The sequence below is a fragment of the Palaemon carinicauda genome, chromosome 33, assembly GCF_036898095.1.
Source record: "Palaemon carinicauda isolate YSFRI2023 chromosome 33, ASM3689809v2, whole genome shotgun sequence".
Lineage (NCBI taxonomy): Eukaryota > Metazoa > Arthropoda > Malacostraca > Decapoda > Palaemonidae > Palaemon > Palaemon carinicauda.
In genome coordinates, this window is record NC_090757.1 from 58,408,027 (window position 1) to 58,417,260 (window position 9,234).

General features: G+C 53.4%; 1 pseudogene; it reads left to right on the plus strand.

The window, feature by feature from the left end:
• The first annotated feature begins 8,187 nt into the window (after nt 1–8,187).
• LOC137626358 (5S ribosomal RNA) lies at nt 8,188–8,306 on the plus strand (annotated as a pseudogene).
• The last annotated feature ends 928 nt before the right edge of the window (nt 8,307–9,234 follow it).

The window sequence follows — 9,234 nt, forward strand, 5'->3', positions numbered from 1 at the left end:
TTCCGAGTGGTAGCGCAGACCCTTGTTCTGTTTCCCGATCTCGGGGTGCGGGAGAGGGCGTCGCCTCCCATAGCAGGCCGGCTCCCCCTCCTCCCCCGGGGGAGGATTTTGATAACGTTGATAACTCTGTGTCTAACGATGATCTTTTTCAGGTTTGGGCTTCCTTGGGGCTTAAGGGCCTGCCCTGCAAGGAAGCCCTGTTTGACCTTATCCAGTTGGGGGCCGCTGTCAAACAGTCGCCGGTGATAGCAGAGGTAGACCCTCTGTCTATTGTCGACGTCGTGGTGGCAGAGGCTTCCGACGGGTCTGGTCAAACCTCTGCGGCTCCTGATGTTGTGGACGTTGCTGAAGGCTCTCCTCCCCCTTCCGAACATCCACCGAAGGGGAAGGTGGGTCCCACGGTCTCTCCTGCGGCTACGTCTCCCCCTCGGGGGAGCGCTCTGACTGATTCTCCTCTTCGGAGGACCGACGATCCTGATGACCTCCCTCGTGGCTGCCTTCGCCGTAAGGCTCGTCGTCCTCTTCGTCGCAGGGGCCTCCCGTCTCCCTATAAGGGAGTCAAGAGGCGCCTCTTCGAGTCTTCTCCTCCTCCGTCCTCTGATGAGGATCCTCCTCGCCGGGAGCAGACTGTAGCAGCCACGTCCTTAGACCTCTCCGGTGATCGTTCGCGATCTCCTACGCCTGCCAGACCTTCCACCTCCTGCGCAGATGGCCAGCAGACTTCTGAACTCGTCAGCCGACGGGCATCGGTCCCTTCGGGGCAAAGGGATGTCTCCCACGGTGTTGGGGCTTCCCTTGCACGTCAGGGTTCCCCTTCACGCCCTCCTGCGCATTCACGCGCAGTAGCGCATAAGCGCTCTCTATCCTTGCAGTCTCCTGACTCACCTCGCCAGCGCTCTCCTGTTCGTCAGCGCTCTCTTGCTCGCCAGCGCTCTCCTGATCGCCAGCGTTCTCCTGATGGTCAACGCCCTCCTGCTCACCAGCGCTCTCCTGTGGACAACCTTCAACCTCCTGTTCCTGTTGTGCGCCAACGGTCACCTGAGCGCACAAGATCTCCTGCTCGTCAGCGCGCACCTGCGCATCCAGTTCCTGACACGCGCCCACGCTCGCCCACGCGCCCTAGATCTCCGGATCTGGACGCGGGCAAGGATTTAACTCCTCCTCGCCCACGCGTTCCTGCTCGTCATCCTTCACCTGCGCAGCAGCGCACACGGTCTCCTGCGCGCACATCCATTCCTGCGTGCTCACGTGCCCACGCGCCTTCTCTTCCTGAGCCCGTTCGCGAGCGTTCGCCTTTGCGCGTCGCGCCACCTGTTCCTGCGCAGCAGTCTACGCGTCGTCTTCCTGCGCGCCAGCGATCTCCTGCGCGTCAGCGATCTCCAACGCGTCAGCGATCTCCAACGCGTCAGCGATCTCCAGCACGTCAGCGATCTCTTGCGCGTCAGTGATCTCCAGCGCGTCAGCGCTCCCCTGAGCCTCGGCGATCTCCTGAGCGCCCGCGCGATCTATTGCCTGCGCGCAAGCGCTCTCCTACGCGTCAGCGCCACGTGACTGATGACCTGGATCAACTGCTACTGTGCCCAGTGAGGGTTCTGAGGTGTTACCTCAAGAGAACTTCAGGAGCTCATCCCAGAGTGAGCAGATTGTTCGTCAGCAGAGGGAAGGTTAAGAGAAGAATTACTAAGAATAATTTCATCATGGATTTGTAAGGTCATAGACCAGGCTTTGAATCATAATTCTTCTCCGCAGATGCGGAAACCTAGAGCTCACAACGTTAGGGGCATTAGTACGTCCCTAGTGTTCAAGAAAAACTACTCGGTAGCGCAGATCCTTCAAGCAGGTGTGTGGAAGCGTCAAACGACCTTCACCTCCCGCTACCTGCAAGACAACCCACAAGAGCATGCAGACACATTCCATCGGACCTGTGGTTTCTCCAGAACAAGCTATTTAAACACCTCAAGCTCCGTGATGGACAATAAGCAGATGGTAGAGGGCAGAGGTTATGCAGGATCAAGTGTGGGATAAATGATAAGAATGACTGGTTCCTTTCTTTTATTTTCCCATCCCTTGGGAAACAGTGCCTATGGCACTCTGCAAGCTGGCCTCCACTGTCTGCACGTAAAAACCATTTCCCTTATGTAACTTGGTATAGAAATATATACTTGTAATGTCCCCATATCCCTTTTGTGAGGTGGGAATTGGGTAACATCTATGGATTGGTAAAAGAAAATCCTACAACTTCTGAGAATTCTTACCTAGACAAGTCACATGGCTAGTATCACATGTACTGCTCATGCTGCTAAAGCGTGCAATTGCACAAGGATTTAGCGAGGTGTCAGGGTGGAATGCCTTGGGTCAAAGACCAGCCAGTTTGTTAGGACTTCCACCCACCGTAGGATGAGTCTTCCCTAGTAAAGAGAGAAAGGGTTTGCATTAGTGACCGAACAAATGACAAATTTAAAAATAATTTGTATTTTTCTTATTGATACAAACGAGCTCTTTATACAAATTTGGCCCGCCATCACCTATCCCCCTGCAAGTTCTGCTTGGAATCAAAAGTGACGAGGCAACACCAGTGTGTGTGTGTGTGTGGGTGTGTGTGTGTGGGTGTGGTGTAGCCGGTACTACCCCGTACCCCCTTTCTAACTAGCACTGGGGTACTTATACCTCACTAAAAGTCTTATGGCTAATCTTCCAGCTTTGCTGAGGGTATGTTCCTTGATAAAGAGCTCAAGGTTTGTATCGTTAGAAAAAATACAAATTCTTAAATTTGTAATTTTAATAATCGGTTGATTCAGAGCGTATGGACTGCTGTTTATAATTTTGAATTTCCATTTTCTTTTTAGCCCAGAAAGCCTTCATTCTTCCGAAGTTTGTTGGTTCTTGTATAATACTGGTTACCTTATTACGTAGTGATTTTTGTGTAATATCCTTGTGTGGATTTTCATCGTGTAATTTTTTATGCAACCCAGCTAAAAAAAATTTCTACAAGGAACAATGCTGCAATTACCCCTTTAATTTGTAAGGATCTGACCCTTTTGTGGACCGGATTGTTCAACATATTTCCTTACATTGCAATGATTACAAATGAAATTGTCTTTATTAGTGTTGAATTCATTGCAATTGGCGTTTTGGTCTCTGGATCTACGAGTTCAGGTCCCTGAGTTTGTATGGTCATCAGCCTTTCTGTGTTGGGGTTACCGCTTGTTCTGAATTAAGAATTGTTTCCACTGTTCTGATTTTTCATTGTAGTTTAGAACAACTTGGTTATGGTGTCCCTGATGGCAAGGATTGGCAATTAACTACTCCTCCTGGGCAGGATGAAAGGGGTCACACCCAAGGGTTCTTTTAACGGCGCCAAGGCTTGCATAAGTCTTTCCTTTGGTGGAATACCTTCCAGACGTAAGGGTGGGAGTAACATCCTTAGGGGCTCGTACTGTCTGTGTTGTCACCTGAAATTAATTTGTTCCGTAACCGAAATACAAACCACGCTATTTACATTGGGTTTACCTTTTAGCGTAGCTGAAATGGCGAGCCATTAGAATTTTAACGAGGGTGTATTACCCCCGCGCTAGTTAGCAGGCGGGTAGGGGAGTGGTAGCTAGCTACCCCTACCCCCCTCACACACCGGTGAATTGCTTCACTTTCACTTTTGGCTCGGACATGGACAGACGTCTCTGTCTTTGTCCTCACTTGGCAGCCATTGTTTGTTTTGTCTTTACTTAATCACTTACTTTTCTTTTACTCAATATATATGTAAACATTTTCTCATATTTAGGTATATACAGTATTTGAGTATAGAAATCAGTAAGTTTCCTTTTCAGAGTTTGTGCTTGTGTGTGTAGTGTACAATATCTCCGTGGAGCCCTCGGCAATTAGGCCACCATGGTGTAATTTCATGGGTCGCGATCGAGTTTGACTTCGGTCTTTCTCTCTCTCTTGAGGTCGTTCACCCTTTTACTACGTTACTTTTACTACGCCTTTGTAGCTTCCTTCCCGTGTGAGGGGGGTTGCTACGCCGTACGTTTTGTCTCAATTAGTTTATGAATCTAAATGTATTTGTTGATTTTTCAGCTTTGTTGAACGATTCCTTTCGGGGTTTTCGTTCTTTCTTTAGTGTTCATTCATTTTTAAATTACATAATTACAATTGTTATAATTCTGTGTTGGTTACAGCTCTCCTTCCGTGAGTGTAAGTGGTTGTGGGGGCACGTGCCTGTTGTGTAATTCTTGTGTTCCTTTCCCTCGGGATTCCTCTTCGGAGCCTTCCCGGGGGAATGAATATTAACTAATGATTTTTGTTTTATTTTTTTACAGTTACCGATCTAGTTCGTTTCTGTAATGTGACAACGGAGTGAGCTGTCTTCTTGAGGCCTGGGGATTCGGCTGTTGCTGCCTCCCCTATAGATCTTTGTCAGGGGCGTGTCTCCTTCTCCTGGAAGTACTCCCGTGACGATTGACAGCTCTCCAGTTCATTTTAGAACACTCAGGAGGCTCACCTCCTTGGTTGGGTAACTTTCCTTCCGAGGGAAGTTTTTCCTGTCCAGGCTTGAGTTTTTCCCCTTTTGGGGGGTTTTTCTCTTGCCTTTTTTTCGTGCGACTATGCTCTTGGTGCTGAGCGGTCGCACCTGCAGTTACGCTCAAGGGGCTGGGCAACTGCAGGAGCCCCTCTTCGGAGGATTGCTCCTTTTAGGTCACTGGCTGACCCGTCTCTTCTACGAAGTGTTTCTCTTTCGTTCGCGAGAGAGTACACTCGTAGAGACTCCTCTTCGGAGGACTCTTCTGCTGTTGTTGCTGTTGGCCGCCTTCGCCGTAAGGCTCACCGTCCGCTTCGTCGTAAGGGCCTCCCATCTCCCTATAAGGGTGCTAAGAGGCGCCTTTTTGAATCTCCGTATGCAGCCTACAACTCCTTCTTCTTGATCTTCCGCCCCTGGGCAGATGGAAAGCAGTCTGACCTCGTCTTCCGACGGGCCACGGTCTTCCCGACGGACAACGGTCTTCCGACGGACATCAGTCTCCCGACGGACAGACAACGGTCTTCCGACGGACATCAGTCTCCCGACGGACAACGATCCCTTCGGGGCAAAGGGTTGCCTCCCACGGGGGTTCTTCCCTTGCGTGTCAGGGTTCCCCTGCGCGCCCTTCTGCTGTGTTCTCTCCTGCTCAGTGTTAGCGCACAGGCGCTCTCCTGCTCAGTGTTAGCGCACAGGCGCTCTCCTGCTCAGTGTTAGCGCACAGGCGCTCTCCTGCTCATCAGCGCTTTCCTGATCGCTAGCGCTCTCCTGTTCGCCAGCGCTCTTCTGTCCGTCAGCGCTCTCCTGATGATCATCTCTGCTGTTCCTGTTGGTTCCTGTTACGCGCCCTGTAAGCCCACGTTCGCCCTCGCGATCTAGAACTTCGGTTCAGGTCTTGGACAAGGACTCTTCTTCTACGCACAGGCTTCCACGCGTTGCCTTCTGCTCGCCAGCGATCACCAGCTCGCCAGCGATCACCAGCTCGCCAGCGATCACCAGCTCGCCAGCGACCACAGACGCGTCAACGTTCGCCTGCTCATCAGCGATCTCCTACGCGTCAACGATCGCCATCGATCTGCCAAGTGTGTCAGTTCCCCTGGACACCATCAGTAGCGATCTAGCGCTCGCCTGCTGTGGACCACGATCTCTGGTAGCTGAGTCTTGCCGTAGATCTTCCTCCTGCTCGCCAGCGCTCACCTTTACTTCTGTCCTTCTGTGCGCCAGCTTTCTTCAATCGCCAGCGCACATCTGCGCGCCCTTTTTTGCCACGCACCAATGGGCGCTAACGGTTTTTTCTGACTGTGTAGGATCGCCTGATTAACAGCTTGCTTCAGCGCTCACCTTCCTGATGCACCTGCGGGCCTTCTGTTAGCGCGATGCGCGCTAACCATCACTAGTCTCTCTCGCGTTAGCGATCGCCTACGCGCCCGCGCGATTCTTCGCCTGCGCGCTAGCGTTTTGTTAACGCACCACCGCTCACCAACGCGCCATCGCTTGCCAATGCGCCTTCACTCGCCTACGGGCTATCGCTCGCCAGAACGCGCCATCGCTCGTCAACGCGCCATCGCCTGCCTACGCGCCATCGGTCTCCCGACCGCCTGCGCTCGCCCGCGCGACCACGTGCCTGCGCGTCCACACGCCCACGTTCCCGCGCGACCGCACGCTCACGTGTCCGCGCTCCTACGCTCATGCGCGACCGCGCACATGCGCTCCAATGTTCGCCCGCGCGCAAACCAACGGTATTCCATCGCGCGGACCAACGGGTTCCGTCGCGCGGACTGATGGTGTTCTGTCGCTCGGTCCGACCGGGTTCCGTCGCGCGGATCGACGGTGTTCCGTCGCGCGAACCGACGGTGTTCCGTCGCGCGAACCGACGGTGTTTCATCGCGCGAACCTACGGTGCTCCATCGCGCGAATGTCGGCTTGATTCCTGCGGTATCCATTGCTCTCCTACGGGTCATCGCTCGCCGACCACCAGCTCTCGCCCTTCCTACCACGCTCGCCCTCCTTCTGCGCTCCTTCGCGCACTTTCGTTTGCGTTCCTGCGTGCCCGCGCATGGGCGCTTCCACGTTCGGCAACGCGCAAACCATTGATTTAACATTGCGCGAGCGCCAGTGCGATTGCGACCGCGATTCCCGTTGCGGTTTCGCAGCTGGCGAGTCTTCTGGAGCGTATTTCCAGAACACGTTCTCACCCCGTAAACGCAGAGCATGGCACATGCAAGAGCAGGAAGAATCTTCAGGGAGGTCTGAGCAACATTCTTCTTTCCAGAACCTGGGTTAGCCCTTCCCTGTCATTCCCTGGAGAGGTTTTGCCGGGGAGCTTTCCATTCGAGATTTCTCCATCGGCCAAGGGGTGACTGGTTTACCCCTTCCTCTTCTCCATCTCGTGAAAGGGGCTTACCAGGTCCTTTCCCTCCTCAGTTGCGACTCGAGGTTTTGTTCAAGGAAGCTACAGGAAGTCCATGGGTACTTTCCTCCTCTCGGGCTCAAGCACCTTGGCGTTTCGTCGCCAAGTTTCGAACTTGCGGGCAAGCTCGATGTTGGACCATCTGGACGCAATGACCGAGAGCTTCCTTTCGGGTGTCTCATCCGTGGATGTCGACAAACTCAGACACCCTTCCATCCTTGGGAAGAGCTTGTTTGTGCCCAAGGACAGAGACTTAGACAGCGGTTGTACGGGGAAGTCGACTTCCGTTTTCACTTCCCCGAGGCGCTTTCTTCCAGACCCTGCAGGCCTCCAGCGCCTCTTTCTTTCAGCCTCGTCGGCCTAAGTTATCGGACCGGCTACGGCAACTAAGACAAGGTGTCCAATAGCAGTCCCCTCCTGTCAGGAACAGGTAGCACGGGAGGCTCTCCCGGGGGGGCATAATCCTAGAGGGAGCGGCAGAGTTCACGAACTCTAGGATTGGCAACCCCCCCCTGCAGGTCTCATGCTGGGAGGATGCCTAAGGTTACTCATCCGGATAACAGCTTCCCGAGGCCGATTCCTGCACGATCTCCGTGATCAGCCAAGGATATCGCGCCTGCCGTCTCTGTCAGCGAATTCAGTGTCACTGAACCTCTATGCCATGGGGTCGGCAAGAGTTTTGCCCGTTTGGGGAGAATGATCCATACCTTAGGAGAAGGTCCTCCATAGGATCGTCGACGGCTTCACCCCCCGGCTTCTTCAGTCGATCCTTTCTCGTAGGAAAGCATCTGAGACGGGTATTCCGTAGTCGACCTCTCAGCTCTGATCAAGTTTGTCGAACAAACTTCGTCCAGCGTGGAACAGCAGAATCAATCAGACTGGTAACGAGGCGACAGGACTCCTTGGGTCCTGGATCGGAAGGATGGGTACTTTCAGTTTCCATTCCATCCATCTTCCAGGAAGCTCTTGGAATTCAGCCTAGACTACAGGTGTTCCTGCTTAAGATGCGGTGTGGCGATCCCACCGTGGCATCGCAGGTTTTTCCCCAGAGAACTCTCCCTGCTTTCCTCATGGCCGCTCAGGAGCAGGCTTCCGCCTCCTTCGCCTTTTGGAGGTCTGGTCAACTCCGGTAGGCTCGGGTTCGACCTTCTTCAACGCCGGGACAAGCTTCCGGATCCTTACCATGAGTGAGGGATCATGGTAATTTGCTAGGAGCCTTCTCTACTTCTGCCTCAACATCTGGAGTATCTAGCCATGATATTGAGTCAACGGCCTTACCACGTTGGAAACTCCGCTTCTCGTCCGTCCAGCGGAGTTAAGCAACGTCGGGTCTGGTCGGTACTTGGATGGGTGACCGCCTGGGGTCGCCAGATGCTGTTGCCGCCTCCTCCGAGCCTTCCCTTCAGTTGACTGTGGCAAGGCTGAGGAGAGTCGCAGTACCTGTTCTCAGTCAAGCAGAGCTTTCAGCCCTACCTTGGAACGTTTCCTAGGTCTCTTTTCCTCATTGACCCGTCTAAAGTTCCGAACGGTCGCCTCAGGATAAGTTCCCTGTGGGGCAGCCCAAGTTCCGGTGGTTTCAAAGCAACGATTAACCGGACTTTCTGGCCCCTATGGGACCAGCGGAGCGATTAGACCTGCAATGGGTGTTGACCTATGGAACCTCTTGATGGGAGTGGATATTCTCGTCCTTTCCCCACATTTTTTATGCTGTTCTCGGACTCGTCAAAGAAAAGGGGGGGGGGGGCATATTCCGGTTCAGGCCTATGGTCAGGACCTGAAGGATGCCTCTCCATCATTCAGGCAGGCTTAGGGGCCGTAGTCTGGCCCTTCTACAGATCCTACAGCTCCTGCCGAGTCGCTCCGTGTGCGACGACTTCATGGTACTGGCGTGTTCCAACCAGCAAGGGACGCATTTTCATACCTTCACATCTTGCAGTAGAGATTCTGAGATGTTTTGAGATCCTCTCAATACCACTATCGGCTCGCTCATTCCGGGCAGAGGAATGTTCTCTCCGACTATCTGAGCAGAGCCTCGTAGATAGAGTGTACCTGGGGGTCTTTGGCCTTTAGTAACCAGCAAGTCCTGGCCTGGGGGACCTGATCGCGACAGCTTGGAACCTCGAGCTTCCGCTGTTCTTCCCCCCAGTCTCAGACTCCAAGACACTTTGGCAAGATGCATTCCGGTGATGGTGAGACAACATCGACGCCTGCGTCTTCCCTCCTTTGTTGTCTGTTGAGAATGGTTCTCAACAAGACCAGGTTGTCTGTCAACCTTTCAATGGCCCTGAGAGCTCCACTGGGACTATACACA